The sequence below is a fragment of the Nematolebias whitei genome, chromosome 5, assembly GCF_014905685.2.
Source record: "Nematolebias whitei isolate Nwh7 chromosome 5, NemWhi1, whole genome shotgun sequence".
In the NCBI taxonomy this organism is placed as follows: Eukaryota; Metazoa; Chordata; class Actinopteri; order Cyprinodontiformes; family Rivulidae; genus Nematolebias; species Nematolebias whitei.
In genome coordinates this window covers 37280838-37302456 of record NC_056502.1, presented here as the reverse complement: position 1 = coordinate 37302456, position 21619 = coordinate 37280838, and the positions used below count along the sequence as shown (strand labels likewise).

Here is a 21619-nt window from a genome sequence, read left to right as displayed (position 1 = left end):
AATTTAAGTTCATTTTAACTTTTTTTTTTTTATTATAATTTTCTTTTTTTCCATGTGTGAACAAAGATGCATGCCATAGAGGTTTAAATCATACACCAATAACCCTCCATCCCAGTTTACGTCAGGTTATGTTCGAATGCTCAAAAGATGTATTTTTAGACTGTGTGTTTGTCTGAACCTGTAGCAGAGAAAAACTCAACCTTGTCTCTCTTGTTTAGGGGCCTCCAGACCATGAACTCCTCCCTTGAGTCAACTGTTTGTCATTACAGACAGCATGTAGAGGCAGAGCTGACCCCGGGTCACCACCAAAGCCAATACCTCGAGACAAGCAGCACACATGTACGTACACAAACTCCAAAATCCCACACAGAGCTGCACACAACAGTCAGCAAGCCAATAACTGCAGCCCATTATTGAGCTGGCCAGGTCCAAGTTCTGACACGAGCCACAATTAACCCTTGAATCCTCAGTGGGCTGCTGGTTGTTCATTCAGAGCAGCTAACGAGGCTAAATGTGAGAGCAGTGGCTTCGTTAATGAGACAGGATAACTGTGCTGTGTTCTGGCTCGAGCAGGTCAGCTCTCACTGACCTCGATGATATTATCCTACTTTTGCAGATTCACATCAAACTACAGCTGCCTGGAACCACCAGATTTGTTTCTGGGACGACAGTATCTAAATGCCATTGCACCTAGATAAAACTAGCTCTTTTTGTTACATCTTGAGCTGCTTTATTCTTCAAACAAAGAGCTGTTCACAATGACTGCTCTGCAAAAAGAAGAACTGGACAAGATCCAGGCAAAAATCTGTTCTCATCATCTTTTCAAACTGCAGCAGACAGCAATCCTTCAAACTACACGCTGCAGTTGTTAAACCTACATTAATAAAGCACTATTGAGAAGTTTTGGCTTAGACTTTAGTAAGTTTTTAAACATCATAGTCTATTTTTCTGTATTTATATTCAGCTATATTCAGCAAAATAAGTTTTTTAAAAGGTTTTATTGTTTTAATTAGCCTGACTGCACCAGCACAGATAACATCAAAAGACTTGTTGATATTCCCTTTGCATTTTCACATGCCGTCTACCGGTAATCCTCTTTTCGTATTCCTTCTAACAATAACTTCCTCGAGTTTGTGTAAGTTTTGCTACCATGACAGCCTTTTTGTTTTGTTGTTAATATTTTGGAGCTCCTCATGTCCAGTCTGCATTCTGGGCCAAACCACACCGCTAATCATGACTAAATCCTTTTGGGTTTTCATCTACAGTAGTTTGCTGTGCTGCAAAGCTATTAAAGCACTTGTTTAATAATCAGTTCTTTTATCTTTCTTTTTCTATTATTATTATTATTATTATTATTATTATTATTATTATTATTGTTATATTGTACACTTTGGTGTTTGTAGTTGATTGCCTTTATGGTCTGCTGTGTGCTCAGTTCAATTCAATTTATTTATGTAGCGCCAAGTCACAACAGAAGTCATCTCAGGGCACTGAACAGAAACATTCATATGTAAAAATAATAATTTAACACTATTTATCTGAGGAGCAGACTGTTTTGAATTTGGACTGCTCAGGAGCTCTGAACATCTAAATTTGGTATACCATTAAAAACTAGGTTTAGTTTGCATTTGTCTTGGTTTTTAATCTCGTTTATATGCTGCACTATATTTCTGAGTAGTCAGTGTCTTACCTGCATTAGATACCAGTCAGTACTTTGCCACTCTGTGGTGGGTACACTTGTCATGGTCCTCTTTGCAGTTCATATTTCACCTGTAACATGTCACAACAAACATTCGACTACGTTCCAACCCAGCCAGTCTTATTTAAATAACCACAGACTTCTATGTTAAAAATGTCTCGTGCAAATTCAAACGGTATAACGGTTTGAAACAAAGATTTTGCATAAAATGCTTAAACATTTTTTGAATTGTTTATATGGCAAACATTTATTCTTAACAGGGCCCAGCTCTGACTAGACTATATGAGAAATTCTTCCTGATTGTTTTTCAATTGCTATTGAAAATATTGAAATATTTCTATTGCTATTCAATTGTGAGGTGCTGGCTGACATCTTTAACCCCTCACTTACCCTGGCAACAGTTCCCACCTGCCTGAAGACTGCAACCATCATCCCAATCCCAAAGAGCTCTACAGTGACCGGCCAGTGTCCCTCACCCTGATAGTCACAACATGCTTAGAAAAACTGGTCATGACCCACATCAGAACATTCATCAACATTAACGAGGACCCTCACCAGTACGCATATCATGAAAATTGATCAACAGAGGATGCCTCTCCTCTGTGGTCCACACTGCTCTCACCCACCTGGAGCAGAAGGACTCTTACGTCCGTATGCTCTGTGTGGACTTCACGTCTGCCTTCAATACCATGATCCTTCAAACCCTGATGGACAAACTACTCACACTAGGACTAAGCCCCTCCATTTGCAACTGGGTCCTAGACTTCTTAACAAACAGACCACAGTCAGTGAGGATCCACAACTTCTCCTCCCCCACCATAACCCTCAGCACTGGCTCCCCTCAGTGCTGTGTGCTGAACTGTCCTGTTCACTCCGCACATGTATGACTGTGCACCTGCCCATAGAGACTCTTCTTCCTAAAGCGGCTGAGACGAGCTGGTCTGGGAAGCTCAGTCCTCACCTCCTTCTACAGGTGTGCAGTGGAGAGTATCCTGTGCTCCAGCATCAACGTGTGGCATGAAGGCTGCACAGCTGCAGAAAGAAAAGCTTTGCAGAGAGTAGTGAAGGCTGCACAGAAGATGTTGGAGTCAGTCTCCCCACCATCACAGGCATTTACACCTCCAGATGCAGGAAGGGGGCCACCTGCATCATGAAGGACCCCACTCATCCAGCGTACACACCTTTTGCCCTGCTCCCCTCAGGAAGGAGGTTGAAGAGCATTAAGTATAAAACCACTAGACTGAGGAACAGCTTCTACCCTGAGGCTGTTAGACTCATGAATCTCTAATCAGAATAATCACTGTGAAAAACCACATCATGTTGCTGCTGATCTGTTTCATGTTGCCATCTGGTTTTTTTTTTTGGTTTTTTTTTGTTTTTTTTTCTTTCTGTCCTCCGGTGAAACCATACGTGTCTCCATGGTCTCCCCCCACCCCCCACCCACCCCACCACCCCCCCACCCGCTTCCCTGCTTACACTCTTTTGTCCTGTGAACCCTTAAAAAGGCCGTTTTTTTTCTGCATACGTCTTAATTTGAAGGATCAGCTGGTCTCTCGACAAAATTGATCAACTTCTCCCGACAGGAGTCAAGGCATAAGGAGGACCCTCTTACCTCGATGGAAACAAATTGGATTCATGATGACAACTGGGTTTTTTTTGGCTGTGAATTTTTGGCTGGCGAATTCTGAATTACCTATAAATTTGTGTGGATGTGTTGAAACTCGACAGCACACAGACTGAATTTGGAGAGCTGCAGCAGGGAGCTGGAGCAGGCTGTTATCAGGACTGTGAACTTTCTGGCAGCACCCATGAATGGTGGGAATAATCTTGGAGAATGCTGTGAGCTTGACTTTTGGCGTAAAGGATCAATTCGGCTATTTTGGAGTTACAACAGAGGAATATGTGCCAGCGAGACTTTAAAAAGGCAGAAACAACAATTTACGAGTTCTGCCTGACCCAAACTGTGGCCTTGACGCTGGACTTATCTCAACACCTCCTGGAATGTTTTGAAAACAACAAAGATGCTTTGTCTGTTTCCTCACCCCTCCCTCCCCCAAGGCCATGGTCATGTAACAGAACCTCAACTGAGCTGAAGATGAATGTCACCTCTTATCTGGACAATGGCTGAGAGGGGGGGTCTGGACTATGCTATGACTTTCCCTTAAAAATTCAATGTTTTCACCGCCTATATGTTCATGTATAACGTCTGTTTATGTTGCTTTGCTGTGGTAGGTTTTTTAGATGCCTCAAATTGTGCCCTGTCTAGGACACGGTGTGAGAGATCTTTTTTTTATACCGTCTCTCCTCATGTTTTCTTCCCTTTTCTCATCTAAGCAAAATATTATTCTGAATAAGAATAAGAAGGCCGCACTATTTATAGCCGCAGCTTCATGCACTCCGCCCATCTTTCGGATGACTGTACGTCCATATTCGCGTTGTATCTCGGTGCAATGCCAATAAAGTTTATTCTGATTCTGATATTGCTGTGTTCATGTGTTCTCATCTGCTCACACAGACTCATGTTCATGCTGCTGTTCGACGTAATGTTTTTATGCTATTAGTGCTTAGTGTGTTATTTAGCTGATGTTTTTCTTAGTTCGTATCTTGGATTTTATTACTGTTTTTCGTTACATTTTTATTGTTGAAGGTAACTGGCACCCTGTTTACACAATTTCGTTCCACCACATGTACCACATGTGGTGTGAATGACAAATAAAGAAACTCTGACTCTATCAATGACTGCTGTCTACTCTTACTGATACTGCCTACTTAGAACTCCATAAATTCAGATTCGGAAAGCCAATATCAACTTATTTCATTATAGTTCTCACAGTGAGAGAACAAAGAGTGTCTAAATGTCAAAGCTCAGTTTTAGTCTAAAAATTGTCAACAGAAAGTGGACAGACGATGGACATTAGAAACAAGAATATCGCTGGTTTATGAAAAGTCCTCCACTGCATGGTCTTAAATTTATAATCAAATGGTTTGTAATAAAGGCTGTAGATAAATTGCCTTTAAATGCAACGCTGTAGTCAGACCATGTAATGATGTTTTCTATCAGAAATTATTGGATTATAATGATTTTCATAAAGAGAATACAGGAGACGCTGACACTGCAGCAGCCATTCCCATACAATTTACCAATACATGTGGCACAATGGAGCACAAAAAGAATAAAAAAGGAAGGGCAGTACAAAGTGTGATTTGTAAATACTGAAGAAGCAGACAGGAAGAACTACAGAGCTTTCATTTTCCCTTATAGTTGTATTCCTCTATTTTCCCTACTGTTTATTTTCAACCAGAGCCGTTATCACACGCAAGTGTTCGGTGAGCGGAAAGGAGAACGCAGAGAAAATAATTACCCTCTGCCTCAACCAGCTGGTTTGTTCATAAACACGCAATTATGATTTCGTGGCAGTCCATTATATACAAGCAACTCCAGGGCAGAAAGCTCTGCCAAAGCAGAATCACTAAAAACATCTTAAACACTAAGCAAAAGCAAATACCTCCACTACCGAATGCCATTTTCTGATTTACTTGCCAGGACTACAGTAAAAAAATCAATTAGTCCTTAAAAAATACAACATATACAAGTCCTGTTGCACTAATTTGCCTGGTCTGTAGAGTTCTGTGTATATGACGCTAACATCTACACGGTCCTTCAATGTTAACAACTGTGAGAACAGCTAGTGAGAGTGGACCAGCTGAATTCTCTTTGGTTACATGTTTGTTTAACTTGGGTTTAATTCATGTCGGCACTAAATGAAACACAGATGCAAGTGACAAGTCTTGTTCAATCCTCTTTTTTGTTTTGTGTATCAGTTACACCTGCACAGGGTCATGGTGAGCTGGCGATCCAGCAGTCGATGGGCGAGAGGCGAGGTCCAGGTGGCCAGTTCATCACAGGACCACACAGAGACACACAAGATGTTGAATGTGTGTGCACGTACACACACACTTAAGGGCCATATAGCATCCTAGATAGCAGCCCTCTGCTCCACACAGAGGGCTGTGGTAGCTCACTGGTTGCGTCAGGAAGGGCATCCGGCGTTAAAAACAATCGCCAAGTCTTCATGTGAGATAGTTGGCTGTGGTGACCCCTGAAGAAGGGAGCAGCCAGAAGAAGAACAAGAACAAGCAGAAGAAGAACAAGAAGAGTCACATATACCCTGACATAAATGTTATTGATTGTGGGAGGAAACCAGGTTACCCAAATAATCTGTGGCCTTCTTGCTGTGAAGTGACAGCACTCCTGGTAATTATTGTTTCCTTGGAAAAATGGTTGGTTGCAAATTAAAACCAAATGTAAGAACATATTTTTAGGAAGTAAAACATAATAAGTGTAATTTAGCAGTTAATTCTCAATAAATGTACATGGATTAAAGACAAGAACATAGTAAATGTAGACTCAAATTTGGGAAAACATGGAAAAAAAGCTTTCTCTTAAGTCAGAACCCTATCTGTGATCTTAGCTAATCTTAGCATGCAATTGAAAGAAAGAAATAATGCATATAACTGGATTTTAATTATCCTGATGCATGCTCAATGTATTTTAATTAGTTTGTTTTTGAGTCACACAAGAAATGTGCAGCTATAATTATTGACCAAGTCAAGACCATAAAGTCTGTGGGTGTTTAACAACATGGCAAAGGTGAAAATATAGATTTTTTTTCAAAGTTAACACAAAGCAGTAATGGTTTCTGTTACAACAACATCATTTAATACTTACAGTAGTTCCGCCTCAAATGGCTCCAGTTCTCTCCCAACAAGATATCAGGTCACCTCCACAAGTTATACAGAGTGCAAATTGTGCACAGCGATAGTAAACAGAAGCAGCTGAAAGGCTGTGAAACTGAGCCGTGCAGAGACCTTCAACAGAACAGTAGCTCAAAATAAACACGTGCAATAGAATAAAACTTTCAAATGTTTAAAAAAAACAACTATTTAGCTCAACAGATGCTTAATAAGAGCAAACCGGTTTCACGCTGAATGTAAGGTGTGTTTGGTCACTTCCTCTCCACCTGAGACTGAGCCACAGTCTGTTTCCACAATGTAGATGCCAAATATCAGTAAACAGTAACTCTGTACTTCGATAACAATACAGAGCAGCAAGTCTAAAAACAGAAGCTGAGGTTTTAGAAAATGGTGGAAACCTTTTCTGATGTTAAAATGTTTATCTTCACAAAATGCACGTGCTATTTTTACTTGTGCTCATCCTCACTCAGCTGATCGGGGCGCTGTTGCCTCTGTCAGCCATGGAGAGCTGTTTTTGTTTGAGTCGTCTCTGGACAGGCATCTTTGCTCTGTGACACTGAAGCATCATTCAGTGTCCTTAAAATGGCAGGCAGCTACAATTGTTCACAAGCAAAAGATAAATAAATTTACCAAAAACGTTCCTGGTCTATGCTGCTATAAGCTTAATGAGCTGAAGGACAGAAGGACCGCTACGCCTTTTATGTGCTTTACTTGCTGAACTATATATTTGTTCTGCCTAATGCTCAACAGCTTTGTGTCTAACATAGCCTTTAGTTTGGTGCATCGTTAAACTCTCAGTATGTTTAGTTTGCTGTGGGTTGGCTTTCATGTCCACCGTTTAAGATACATTATAACTTTCAAGACAGACCAACAGGAGTTCAGGGGAATAACCCAACTTTATTTCAACTAAACAAATTGTTGATGTGGCATTACAAACCTACACAAAACTCTAAGCACAAAGAGGAAAACATGGAGGTACACAAGGAGGACCAGACTTCTGGCATGAAGGCCAACAATGCACTGAAGTCTGGACTGAACACAGAAACACAAATGAACTGAGGCTGACAAGGAGATGAGGAACAACTGAGCTCAACGAGAACAGGGCGCAGGTGAAAGTGAGCACGACAAGACTGAAGACCAGGATCCAGACTGAAGACCAGGATCCAGACTGAAGACCAGGATCCAGACTGAAGACCAGGATCCAGACTTAAGACAACTGATGATTACTTTGGGGAAAAAACCCAGAGACTAACAGGTGAAAACACAAGAAGTAAACATCACTAGAAACATGAAAAACAAGCTTCAAAACAGAAAAAAACTGTTACAATTACAGATTTAATTTTTTTTTATTATTACTTTACATATACCGGTAGATGTTTTTATAATAAAGTGGTTCCTTTCTGAATGTAAAGGTGTTCCTTTTCATGGAGCATGCTCAGACCTTTCACTAATTGGTATTTTATAATTGTATAATTGTTTGAACGTATTGTAATATAATTTAATAGTATGTATTAAATAGATTTGTATATTTTGGACTGAATTGGGTTGCATGTCATTTCACATAAATTGGACTTTTTATAGTGCCCTACAATAATGTTTGTTATGGATTGGTGCTATAGAAATGAATTGAGATCAAATGAAACACAGAAACAAGATGACCCTTGACTCAGATCTTACATTTGGTCTTTAGCTGTGTTTTACTACCTAACAGCTATACGAGCAAATGTCAACCACTCAAGCTTATTCAGAGTTGCAGACTTTTCTTAACAACATGTTGATTTCTTCAAAAGAATTCATAAAAACTAATAAACAGACTACAATCTGTTAAATACCATGTCTGTGGACAACCTTAGCAGATATACTGAGATATATTCACAACTTTCAGTCGATTCTACTGTTTAACAGCTGCAAAAGTTGTGGCAAGATCTAAGATTTAAACTTCTGTGTGACGTGAGTCAGTAAGCAGATACGGTGCACATCATTCTGTGCACATGTGCATTACATTCTTTTCTTTACTGGCAATAGAATATTGGATAGAAGAAATAAAGTAAAAGTTTTAAAATATATATAAAGTAAGCATAAGTTCACAGTCTTGACTGTTACACCTATTTTCTCATTAACGGGGGGGGGGGGGGGGGGGGGTTCTGACTGATGAGGTACAATTTCCACAACCACACAGAGAAATAACTTGTAAGGAAAAGGATTGACATATGAACAGCCAAGCAGAAAATTAATTTATTTTTTAATCAAAAATTCACACATCTTACTAAATTAGTCAGCAGAGTCGTTAACACGTACGGATGATGATAATAAAGCTCTTTGTATTGTAACAACACTGAGCCACTACTTGTCTCAAATCTCATCCAGCTTGATCGACCCTTTTTGTGCAAACGAGCATCTATGCTCGTCTAAAGACGAGTTCTTTGTCACTAAAACAGTGGGTGTGCTGCGGCAGAAAGCTGTTGCGGAGTAAAGCTACAGGAGTTCAGCTGCGCAAAACAAGTCAGTCATCTATTTAGGTCGAGATGGATTTCCAGTCTCCTATGCCCTCCATCAATGACAGATTCCTGCAAAGTCTTGTTCCTTGAGAAGCATGCACAGAGAGTTTACAAGATGTCTACTGAGCTCGATCCCATTCTTTGTAAACTGGTCATGGGATCAGAAATCTCTGTACAAAAAAAATGGAAGAACCTCACTTTGGGGTACTCCTTGTCACTGAAAAACATTTTTCAGCAAGCACAGACACAGGATCATTTTTGTTCATGCTGTCAGTCGTTGAGCGCAGCCTGCTGACCCTAAACTGGGATCAAAAGTGGAACCATAGCTAAAGAAGAGGAGGGCAAGAATGAAGCAAATGAGAGGCAAAGAAAAACAGAGAGAAGTGTGCAGTGTTAGCTGCCGGCAGATAGATGCACAGCGGCAGCCTTGGATTTGTGCAAACACAGTCTGCATATCTCTATAGGCGCCACCTCAGTGCATTGTGGGAGTTGCGTCTCAGCAGGAGGGTATGTCACTTCCTGGAAGAAGAGACCTCACCGTTAAAGGAAAGTCTCCCGGGATGTGGAGCTTTGAAATACTGATGCATTGTGGGAGCTTGGGCGTATTGTGGAGAGTGCTAGGCCCAGCGGGTGTTGTGCCTGTTTGGTGTCCTGATAACTGTGCGCGAGGCAGCGATGTGCGTGTACCCACGTGTACGCTCACGCACACACAAGCGCACACTTCTGATCTATTGATACACAGCAGCCCAGCAGGATTCTGCCTTTGTTGCTTTAGAATCTGCACTGAGAGTTCCCTCTGAACAATGTGTGCTTGTTTGCACTCATAAACACACACACGCACACACACTACAGAGATGTACAAGCTCACAGAGGGAGTAAACTCCCCCATGTTCCTGCTGCAAACACATGGGAGAGAGATAAAAGACTTCCACCACACTCAGCAGCAGCAGCAGCAAGAGATGGCTGTCTTCAGACTTCATCCAGTGAGCTGCAGTTTATATACAGCCTGTGCAGTGATCGCACTTCCACACCGCGGCTACAACATCCTGAACCGACGCTCCCAGCCTCCTCCTTCAGACTAGGGTGGAAGTGTTGGCCATCTTCATCTCGTCCACACTCCTCTGTACCGACACCACCCTCTCCTCGCTGCCTCACGCACTAATCAATGTCCTCTCCTCCAACCTGGACTCATATCAAAGATGCCCACTCCCCCTCCCCTTCCACCCCCGGCCCTTCTGTGCCCAAATGCTGGCTGATCCACAGGTAACCTTTTTCTCTTTCACTCCTCATTTCTATCTTCCTTCTGCCCCCCACTCCTCCCTCTCTTCTCCCTTCATGCTGCTTCTCTCTCAGAACCACAGAGCATCAAAGGCCACTGAATCTTGTGCCACGGGGCTCCCTACGAAGCAACCCGTTCCAGACCCCCTGCTGACATCAACTCCCTATTGCCACTACACCTCCACCACCTCAGCTTCTACCTGCTCCCCACCACCACCACCTCAGCTTCTACCTGCTCCAAACACACACACACACACAGATATATCCACCTCCCACCAGGCCCCTGATCGGCGAAGGCGGCCCCACGCTGACAGCACATACTGTAAACAACAAGCTGTCAACAGGGCTCAAGCGTGCCAGCCGTCTGACGTGACCTATGGAACACAAATCTGGCTGTTTTATGAGGCTTAGGGCTCAGCAGGAGGGTGGTCACAGAGAACTGTGGGAGTCAGAGAGGATTTCAGCTCTGCAAATGTAGCAGAGCAGGACCAGGTTCTCTAAAAGTCAAGCCATTTTTTTTTTTTTTTTACCTGTAAATGGAAATCACATTTTGCTTAACAGGGTAGAAACATGGGGATGTTCTCCATAAAGAAGGCCTCAAAGAGGCTTGTGAGTCTCGGATGTCATAGATGTTGAGAGTCATTTACATTAAATAACATTTTTAGGGAATAATTTGTTGCCCCGCCAGCATTCTTTACTCATCTTATTACAACAAAACACTGAGCAAAATATGGTTGTAAGACAAAAAATACAGAGTTTACTAACAGATGTAGAACATGGGACAATAAATGCAGTTGAGATATATCCCATGCTGCTGATCTCATGCTGCTGATTTATTTCATGCTACTGTGTTCATTCGTACTCATCTGCTCACACAGACTCATATTTGTGCTGCTGTTCGGCATATTGTTTTTATACTACTAATGCTTAGTGTATTCTTAATATAGTGTATTAATATTTTAGATCTTGTTACTGTTTTTCTTTTACATTTTATTCTTTTGTTGGATGTAACTGGAACCCTGTGTACACAATTTTGTTCCACCACATGTCAGAGTCAGAGAGTCAGAGTTTCTTTATTGTCATTCGCACCTCATGTGGTACATGTGGTGGAGCGAAATTATGTACATTATGTACCACAATAGATGAGAATGACAATAAAGAAACCTTGACCTTGACCTTAAAACATGTTTTTTATAAATATTGATTTAGTCCGTAATAAAAATATCTTATTTTGAGATGTAGATTAGTACCCATATAGCATTAACTGGTTAAAGTACTCCAGTCATGTTGAGGTTTTTTTATTCCTTAGATTTTTGTTGTCATTGGCTAATCTTTAGGAAAAATAACATATGTGTCAACAAGGACACACCTGGAAATGTAGAAGACTGAAGAACCAAATTTATTTGAAATAAGCATTTAACATCAAATGAAATTATAAATATGTGATCGTTCCAAATATACTGAACCAAATGGAGGTAAAATATAAAATACACCACAACACAAAACTAAAATATAACAATTTGTGTTTGTAAGAAACTCTGACAAACCAATTTTTTAATATCTATTTTCGACGGATAATAAGAAACGTACATGTTCAAGTGAACCCTATTATGATACATGAGCTATTTACAATATAAATGTAATATTTGTTTTAAAACGCTGCAGTGCAATTATTCAAAAAGTGTGAATGTTTGTTTTTAGTTTTGGCTTTAGTCCATGTGTGCACAAACGTTGCCCTATTACCTCATGAGGTTGATGAGGATGATTTTGTTGATGATGATGATGATGATATTCATTCCATGTGGTTCAAAAATTTCACATTTCATTTCAAACTATATTTCCTAAATTCTCGAGTTTTATATTTTAGCTCAGTCTTTTCATTTCCTTGTTAACAGGAGCAGTACTGAATGGTAAAAGTATCATAAATTTAGGCACCGAATTTGAAACTTATTTGTGAAATAAATAAATTAACGTCTTTCTGCAAGGCACTGATTACAAATTATCATCCTATCCCAAAAACCCCAGCGTCAAAGGATGTAGATGTGTGCGCTTTATTGAATTTACAAAGTGAAAAAATTGCCATTAGTGCTAATCAGAGGTGGATATTCTGAATTTCAGCTTACATGAAATTATCCAATAAATCCTGAATTTACGGCTAACCGCCTGATAATCACAGGCTAAAGAGATGATCCTCCTGCTGACTTAATAATGATTTAATAGACAATAAAGATTCAGGAAGTAGCTTGGGTACCACACTGAATACAGATTTACTGGTTACCCACTGCAGCCAACATTCAACAGTGGGCATAAACACAAAGAGAAACTCAGGAAGCTCAAGAAGGGATAACACCACACACCTAACAGGTTTCTGCTGTGAAAGATAATTGAGCATGCAGTAAAAAAAGCAAATAGGATAATTCATGCTGCGACTGAGATAAGACGTTGTGACAATGCTGCATTCATCTTCTCTCTTCTCAAACCTCGATATCTGATATCTTTTTTGTCTGCACATCCTGTCTTTTGACACGACTTGTACGAATGCACTCAATCGCTGTCTCCTTCCCCGACTATTGTCTATATGCTATCATTACTGTCATCTCCCCACACTCCCTCCCCTCTCAGCCCACTCCCCCTCGTCTACCTCCGCAGCTCCTCTCAACTCACACTCAGATTTGTGGCTCTTAATATTGTATCTGTCTGCCAGAAGGACAGGAGCAGGGGAAATGACATGTTTCCGCCTGGGGTGAAAAGACACACAGGCGCGTGCACGCACTCAGGCATCGGAGACTGCGTCACACTCACAATGTAATTATGGGGAAACAGAGCAGTCGGTTACACACCTGAGTGCAGCCCAGATCAGAGCTCGGGTGTTACTCTGACACTGACGGGGAAAGCTGAGGGTTAGTCTGTTAAAACACGCTGACAGACAGCTACATTTGCAGACATGGCTGCAAAGACACATCAAATATTTGTAGCCAAAATGCAAAGGACTGTGAGGAATAGAGCAGTAATGCCTTTGCCCCTGTGCCATGCAAGCTCAGCTACAAATATATTGAGCACATGCTCGGTACACAAGAGATAACACAACCTTAGAACAAGTCTTGCGGCTTCAATGTAGTTTTAAGGTTGAAACTGACGTATCATTACAACGAACACTACAAATGTCAGCACATATTAGTATTTTCTGTTCAACCCAATCATGTTCAATCAGTCATATATCACCAAATATGACCTCCATAGACTGTGTGTAAAAATGGACATAAAAGCCTACAGTATCACCTGGTGGCTCCTGCAGCTAAAAAAAGAAATCTGAATGCAAAAACGTTCAATATATAACTTTGTTTCTTCTATTTTATTACCTCAGACAAAAGGCCTTTCAAATCCAATTCAAGCATTTTTTGTAGTGAAGTTAAAATATAGAAAGTGCATTAAGATGTTAATGTCTTGAGATGCTAATTTCAAGAATCGTGTCACTGACATTTACACGGTCTGTGTTCTGCACATCCATCAGCACAGGGACATAGATGTTGATTTCACAGATGATACCTACTCATAACTGTTTGACAGATCGTCAAAAATAAACAGGCTACCTCATTTGATAAGTTTCCTACTGCACGGGGTTTTGTTTTAATTTGCTGTAGAATGTTATATTAATGCAGAGATGACGATCACAGATGGGAAGACTGAAGAAGCAGATGTAAAACGTGAAGAGGAGCCTAGAACAGGAGGTGGAACCATAGAAGGAGAGGTGAACTGCAAGAAATGTTCCCGAATGGAACAAAAATCAAATATGATGGCATCTTGTGTAAAATATATATATAAAAAAATGAATGATTGCAATGATTTGCAAATCTCATACTCAAATTTTATTCCAATTGAGGAAAATAAACTCATCAATTGTTTACAGTATGAACATTTGGAGAAAAAAACGGAAATCAGTGTTTTTATTTTTATTTGTTTTATCTGTTTTTATTTACATTTTACACTTTGTCCCAACATTTTTGTAATTTCCACAAATTTTGTTGCGTCAGAGCTGAAAGGGAGGTCTTTTAAATAAAAACATCAGCATCGACAGCCACAAATGTCTAGGTCCAAATTTTAAACACGGGAGCGTTGACAAGGTGGGTGTGATGCAACATGTGCAGGGGCTAGAATACACACTTGCAAGCTGTGCTCACAAATATAGACCATGATTTTCAAAAACTGGCCATTCAAAACAAGGTTGCACGGCTCCCTGATCAACTGGTTACAAACACTCCGATTTGAGTGAGATTGAAATTAAAAATTAACCTATTTTCTGGCAATCTTGACCCACCAACGTCTCCAACAGTCACAGCCCAGTCGGACGCTGTCTTTAAGATTCTGGTGCATTGTTTTCATTTAATAGTGGCATCCATCATGTGACGTGCCACAAAACAAATTAGCTGCACCTCCAGTAAGACAACAGCAAGTATGTCCTGATGCAATAATCCTGGTAGAAAAATCTAACAAGGTTAAGTTCAGTCCTCTGGATGGATCCATCCAGAGGACTGAACTTAACCTTGTTAGAGCAGCAAGTATGGCTTCTTTGAGGGATTTTTCTTTAGGGGGCGGCTGTGGCTGAGTGGTTAGAGTAGTCGTCCTCCAATGCAAGAGCTGGGGTTTGATTCCACCAGCAGTCGCATGCCGAAGTGTTTCTGGGCAAGACACTGAACCCCTCATTGCCTCTGATGTGTGTCCCATCAGTGTATGAATGTGATCTGAAGCCCTGTATAGATACTGTATAGCAGAGTGCTGTATGAATGGGTAAATGAAGTGCAGATTGTAGTGTAAAGCGCTTTGAGTATCTTGATATGATAGAAAAGCGTTATTTAAGTGCAGTCCATTTTCTATACTGTTATTGAAAGTATGTTTTGGGCTCCAGTTCTAGCATTTCTGTTTACTCCCTCAGCTCTTTTGCAAACTGGCAATACATTTTATAAAGCCCTACTCTGTAAATGAACAGAGGCCTACAATCCGCTGACTGTAGAACAAAGGTACCAAGTCAGGCACTGTACATCTTGAACAACTTTTGCTTCGAGAAACATCCATCCATCCATTATCTTTTACCCACTTCTTCCATTTTGGGTCACGGGGGTCGCCAGTGCCCATGTCCAGCAATCACTGTGCGAGGGCGGGAGACACCCTGGACAGGTCTCCAGTTCATCACAAGGACACATAGAGACAAATGAGACAAACAACCATCCACTCTCTCACTCACACCTAGGGACAATTTAGAGTTACCAATCAGCTTAACATGCATGTTTTTGGTCTGTGGGAGGAAACCGGAGAACCCGGAGAAAACCCACGCATGCACGGAGAGAACATGAAAACTCCACCTAGAAAGGCCCCAGTACCGGGATTTGAACCAGGCATCTGCTCGCTGGGAGGCAGCAGCTCTACCAGTTGAGCCACCGTGCTGTCTTCAAGAAACAATTCAATTCAATTCAGTTTATATAACACCAAGTCACAACAGAAGTCATCTCAGGGCACTGTACAGAAACATTCATGTAAAAAGCCAATTAGTAAAGTTATCTACCGGTATCTAAGGAAGCCAGCAAACTGTGCTGAATCTTCATTTTGTAGTAGTCTCCCATCCTGAGCAAGCACAAAGTTCAAGTTCAAGTTCAAGGTTCTTGATTGTCATTCGCATCACATGTGGTACATGAAGTGGAATGAAATTGTGTACACAGGGTCCCAGTTACATCCAACTATAGCAAAATATAAATTGTAAAAGAAACAGTACTAAGGATCTTAGATATAAACTAAGAAATACGCTAAACAAAATAATATGTAGAACAGCAGCAGCACAAAGGCAACAGTGGAAAGGAAGAACTCCCTTTTAACAGGAAGAAACCTCCAGTGGAGCCAAGCTCAGGACAAGCGGCCATCTGTTTCGATCAACACTGTCTTCATTGAGGTGTTTTTTTATAGTTTTTGATAAATATTAAACTTCAAGGCCACCCATAAACCAGACGGATTCTGCACAGTCAGAATGTCCTGGTAGGAGGAAATGACTGAAAACACCAAACACCAGTTGTCAGTGACTTGGCAAAATGACAGGGTGCACGTTGCTTGTATATGATGTGACCACTCAGCCTCTAACCAAATTACCATGCATAAAGTAGTGCACAGTTTGCAAACAGAATCATGTCCTGAATGTATCAGCAGTTCCTCTCTAGAACAAATAGGCGTGCAGCTCATTAAGTCCACAGCCTGTCATGTTCACATTGAACCTTATCAACCTCTACATGGCACAACGTGACTGTACAGCAGCTCCAGACTGAAGGAAGGGAGGGTGCACTTCTCACTTCTGCTTCCAGTTGTTTCTCATCTGTAGCGTGACTCAATGAAAGGTCTGGTTTATCCTTATTTACTATCACACCATTGCCTGTGTCTATATGTAGGGTTCTAGCACGGAGGATGAAAAGATAATGACTGATAAATGACTCAGACAATGAGACTCATGAGAGCTCTCGACTCAACTAATGACTGGGACTGCTGTGATGGAGATTTTGACAGTCAGTCAAGTTCACGTACTGCTGGCGGTACCAGAAGCTTTGCAATCTAATCTGAAAAGCATATATTCTGTTGAGCTTTATGTGCTGATAGAGAGAGAATACATGGCATCATAAAGCGCTGTCAAACACTGCAGCATAATAATCAACGTCAGATGCTTGTCAGACAGGTTTCTTTGCTCAGCAGAACAAAGCCTTTTGCGTGCGTGCACACACACACATGCACACACACACCACGCAGTCAAGATATCATGAACTCTTATAGCTCGACACCTTCAGTGTAGAACAATAGTCAGTTTAGCTGGTAGTAGAACCAGTGTTTATTCTGATTCAGACAACCCATTCTGTTCAAGCTTGTTAGGAACGAACTTTTTTATGAGTGAAAATATTTTAAGAGCGTGTAGAGAGGATAAAAGAAAAGTCCAGATAAAAATAATGAGCCATACAGTTTGGCCCTTCTGACTCGTTACAGCGTACAGTGCTGACTCCTCTCATTCAGATCCACCAGGCTGCAGAACTCAAACATCTACCACTGACAGAACGCTGACGTGAAATACTAACGTCAAAGATCACTCTTTTTTTATGTAAAATTTATTTAGTATTTCCTTTGGAGTTTCTTATTTACTTTTTTGTTTTTTAGTGTTTTTAGACGTTTTGTTGTTTTTCATTATACCTTATTATTTGTCTGAACATATCAGATGGTTGGTATGTTTCAAAAGAACCACTTGTTTATTTATCCCTGTGTAATAATTATGTTAGAACAAGTGAGGCAATTTCCCAACAGTCTAATTAGAAAACACCCAAATTGTTTCTTGATCATTGTATTATTTTGGGACCTTAGCTACATTTATATTTAATTCAAATTAGCAAATCAACAGATGTTCTATCAGCCAAGTCAAAACAGTGTTTTAATCATCACTCTCTGCAAACTGACAAAAAGAAAATAATAATATGGAATAACTCAGTAATTTTACTTATATTAAAATAATACCATACCATACCAGCTTTATTTATAGAGCACTTTAAACACCCAAAGGATCAAAGTGCTGTATACATAATAAAACAATCATACAGTCAGATAATGAAAGTGATTAAAATGATTAAAAGTCACATGTTTGATACTGAGAGTTATCCCCAGTAATATTCAGAGTGTTAACTAATGATGTAAAACCTTTGCCATGAACTATATGGGTCTACACCAGGGCTATTCAACTGGCAGCCTGCAGACCACTACCGGCCCAGCAATTTTGTTTGGAACAGCCCTGGTCTACACTGTCTGCCTGTTAGCAAAATATCTCATGATACATAATATAGATAATTATTAAACTTTAACGAAGCAATCACTGGATACACAACAACTGAATACTTTTTAAACCAACCCAAATAATAATGTCCACCATTTAAACTTAGAAACAAATAAATAGCTATAACCTATTTATCTTTAAAGACACTGAACTAAAACTTAGCATGGTAGTAGCTGAGAGTCACACCTAACACATGCTCTGAGTGTGACCAAATCAGCCATACAGTGCCTCTGTCATTTCACAACATGGGATGATTTTAGTTTAAAAGTTTGAAATAAATGATACCGGGCCGTATCCATGCTAGCTCCCTGTTTGTTCTTTGATTGTAATCTGCTTGAGATCTTGTAACAAGTTTATGTGAGTTCCTCCAGCTCTGATGATACAGGAGTTGAGTAATCTGCCTCCTGTTACAGATTCCACTTGTGTACATAAAGCTGAACACTGTAGCGCCAACATGCACCCTGTGAGTTATAACACTCAGAAAGATGGGATGTCCTGAACATGATTACAGTCTCCCTGGGGTTAGAGATTGTTTTGTTTTATTTATATATATACACACAGTATTTTCATATCTCAAAAAAGATAAATTAAAGCGTAACTGATTCATCTTTATTCTCCCCCTGAAGGAAAACATAAAATTTTAAGACTAAAATAACTCTCGCGGTGTCAGAATACACACAGGAACTGCTGGCTCTAAATGTGGTGGTGATATTTCACAGTGTGCGCAGCTCCTTTAAAGGACTGCCTGTGTGAGAATACACAGACTCGGTGCTGTGCCAACACATCAGAGCAGGAAAAAGAAAGACAGTGGCAGAAATAATGACCCAGAGAGGCAGCGGCATGGGCAGGGCTTCAGCACCCAGCACTAGGTGCAGCACCCTCCATGAATATCAAAAAGCTCCCTCCCTTTGACCTTGAGATTAATATTTAAAAGCTGGCTACAGTCTACAGCAAAACACACACACACACAATAGCACAGCTGATGCTGCACTAAAGCCTTCCTCATTAACCGACTGCTGGATTACGATTCCTCCAACTATAAAAACCTGCGTAAAGAAAATGAAGATAAACGTACATGCTACACAACATGCAGACGGAAGAGATAAAAGCATCGTGCAGGCATAGTAAAAAGCTTATATGTTTACCTGCCTCTCTGATGTACATCATACGCTTTGCCAACAACACTGTGACCAATTACCTGTAATGTATGTTTGCATGCTAAGACTGCCTACTATCTGAGTGAAAAAACATTTTAAAAACAGCAGCTGATGCTACAATGCTTATTAGCAACAATTAGAATATTTGCTGGCAACCTTTAGCTTCAGATTTTGAATTTTAAGATCTTTTTTATATATATATATAAATTTCTTAAACAGGTAAAATACTACAAAAAAACAATAAATTTTACATAAAAAAAATTATATATATATATATATAGTTGTTGAGATAAAATGCACATTCAAATTCCCCTAGAAGTTATATACAGTATAGTCCCTCGTTTATCGCACAGGATCCATACCCTGATGCCCCGCGATAAGTGAAAAATCACAAAGTAGGAATAGTAGTATAAGAAATAGTAGTTTATTTAAGTATTTAAATGAATAGTAGTACAAGTAATATTAGTTTATTTAAGTATTTATATAAATATAAACATTAAGGTGCTTTAAACCCTTTCCACTCTTGCAATATTCTAAACAATGGTTCTAAACTTTAAATGCTCTAAAAGAGCACAGAATGTCATGATTTCAGCTCCCTGACATCTGCCAGCACTCTCGGCCACACCCACTTCTCCGCTGCAGAGATCAGCTGATCAGCTGCAACAGGAAGCTTCTCCTGCAGCTGTGGGCTGCACACAGGTGCCAAATCCATCCATCCATCCATTATCTTTTACCCACTTCTTCCTTTTTGGGTCACAGGGGTCACTGGTGTCCATGTCCAGCCACCACAGTGCAAGAGGCGGGGGACACCCTGGACAGGTTTCCAGTCCATCACAGGGACACATAGACAAACATGACAAACAATCATTCACTCTCTCACTCACACCTAGAGGCAATTTAGAGTTACCAATCAGTCTAACATGCATGTTTTTGGTCTCTGGGAGGAAACTGGAGTACCCGGAGAAAACCCATGGAGAGAACATGCAAACTCCACCCAGAAAGGGCCCTGGATCGGGATTTGAACCAGGGTAACCTGGTTCAAACCTGGTAAGCTCTACCAGTTGTGCAATCATGCTGCAGCATGCTAAATCCATCCATCCATCCATTATCTTTACCCGCTTATTCCATTTTTGGTCACAGGGGTCGCCGGTGCCCATGTCCAGCAATCACTGTGTGAGGGGCGGGGTACACCCTGGACGGGTCTCCAGTCCATCACAGGGCCACATAGAGACAAACGAGACAAACAACCATTCACTCTCTCACTCACACCTTGGGACAATTTAGAGTTACCAGTCAGTCTAACATGCATGTTTTTGGTCTGTGGGAGGAAACCGGAGCACCTGGAGAAAACCCACGCATGCACGGAGAGAACATGCAAACTCCACACAGAAAGGCCCCTGGACCGGGGTTTGAATCAAGGACCTGCTCGCTGAGAGGCAGCAGCTCTACCAGTTGCGCCACCGTGCTGCCCGCATGCTAAATCATTTAAAATAATTTATTTTAAATAAAAAATCCATGCTGATCGTGCAGCTCATCCATCAATCAGCCAATTGTGTGTCATGTCCAGTTTTACTTTGAAAAACTGCGATAGAGCGAGTCTGTGAAAAACGAACTGCGAAGCAGCGAGGGACTACTGAATATGAATGTTTCTGTTCAGCGCTTTGAGATGACTTCTGTTGTGACTTGGCACTATATAAATAAAGTGAATTGAATTGGACTTTGTGTTGGCTAATGTTGATTAGTTGTGGTGATCATCTTGAAGTGAGTTGACCTTACAAGTTAATCAGTAGTAGAGGTACGTCCAGTGATTAATTTCTGAAAGGTTCATTAAAATCTGTCTATTATCTCATGAGATATTTGCTAAAAGACAAATAGAATTGATGCCAATATTTACTGTCAAATATTTAATCCATAGTATTGCATATATATATATATATATATATATATATACATATAAAAATTCTCTCTATATATTTTTTTTTTTTCTCTATCCTTAAGACGTGTTTTTTTTTTTTGTCTTTCAGGTACACCTGGACTTATCAATCTGTGTTCGTTTGTCTCTCCTTCCTGTCCTTTCAAACCAGCCCGTCAAAGCAGATGTCCACTTGTCCTGAGCCTGGTTCTGCTGGAGGTTTCTTCCTTTTAAACAGGAGTTTTTCCTTTCCACTGTTGCCACTGTGCTTGCTCAGGATGGGAGAATGTAACGAAGCCAAGATTTAACTTGTCTGCTGGATTCCTTAGATAGAGAACTTTACTAATTGGCTTTTATGTATGTGAATGTTCCTGTAAAGTGTCCTGAGACAACTTTGTTGTGATTTGGTGCTATATAAATAAACTGAATTGAATTATACATATATACACATATATACATATATACATATATATATATATA

The 21619-nt window shown here is 40.4% G+C and overlaps 1 protein-coding gene across 1 annotated transcript in view; it reads right to left on the bottom strand.

Moving 5' to 3' along the window:
* LOC119410401 (proprotein convertase subtilisin/kexin type 6-like) overlaps nucleotides 1-21619 on the bottom strand; it is a 300210-nt gene that overhangs the window by 179653 nt on the left and 98938 nt on the right. The window lies entirely within an intron of this gene.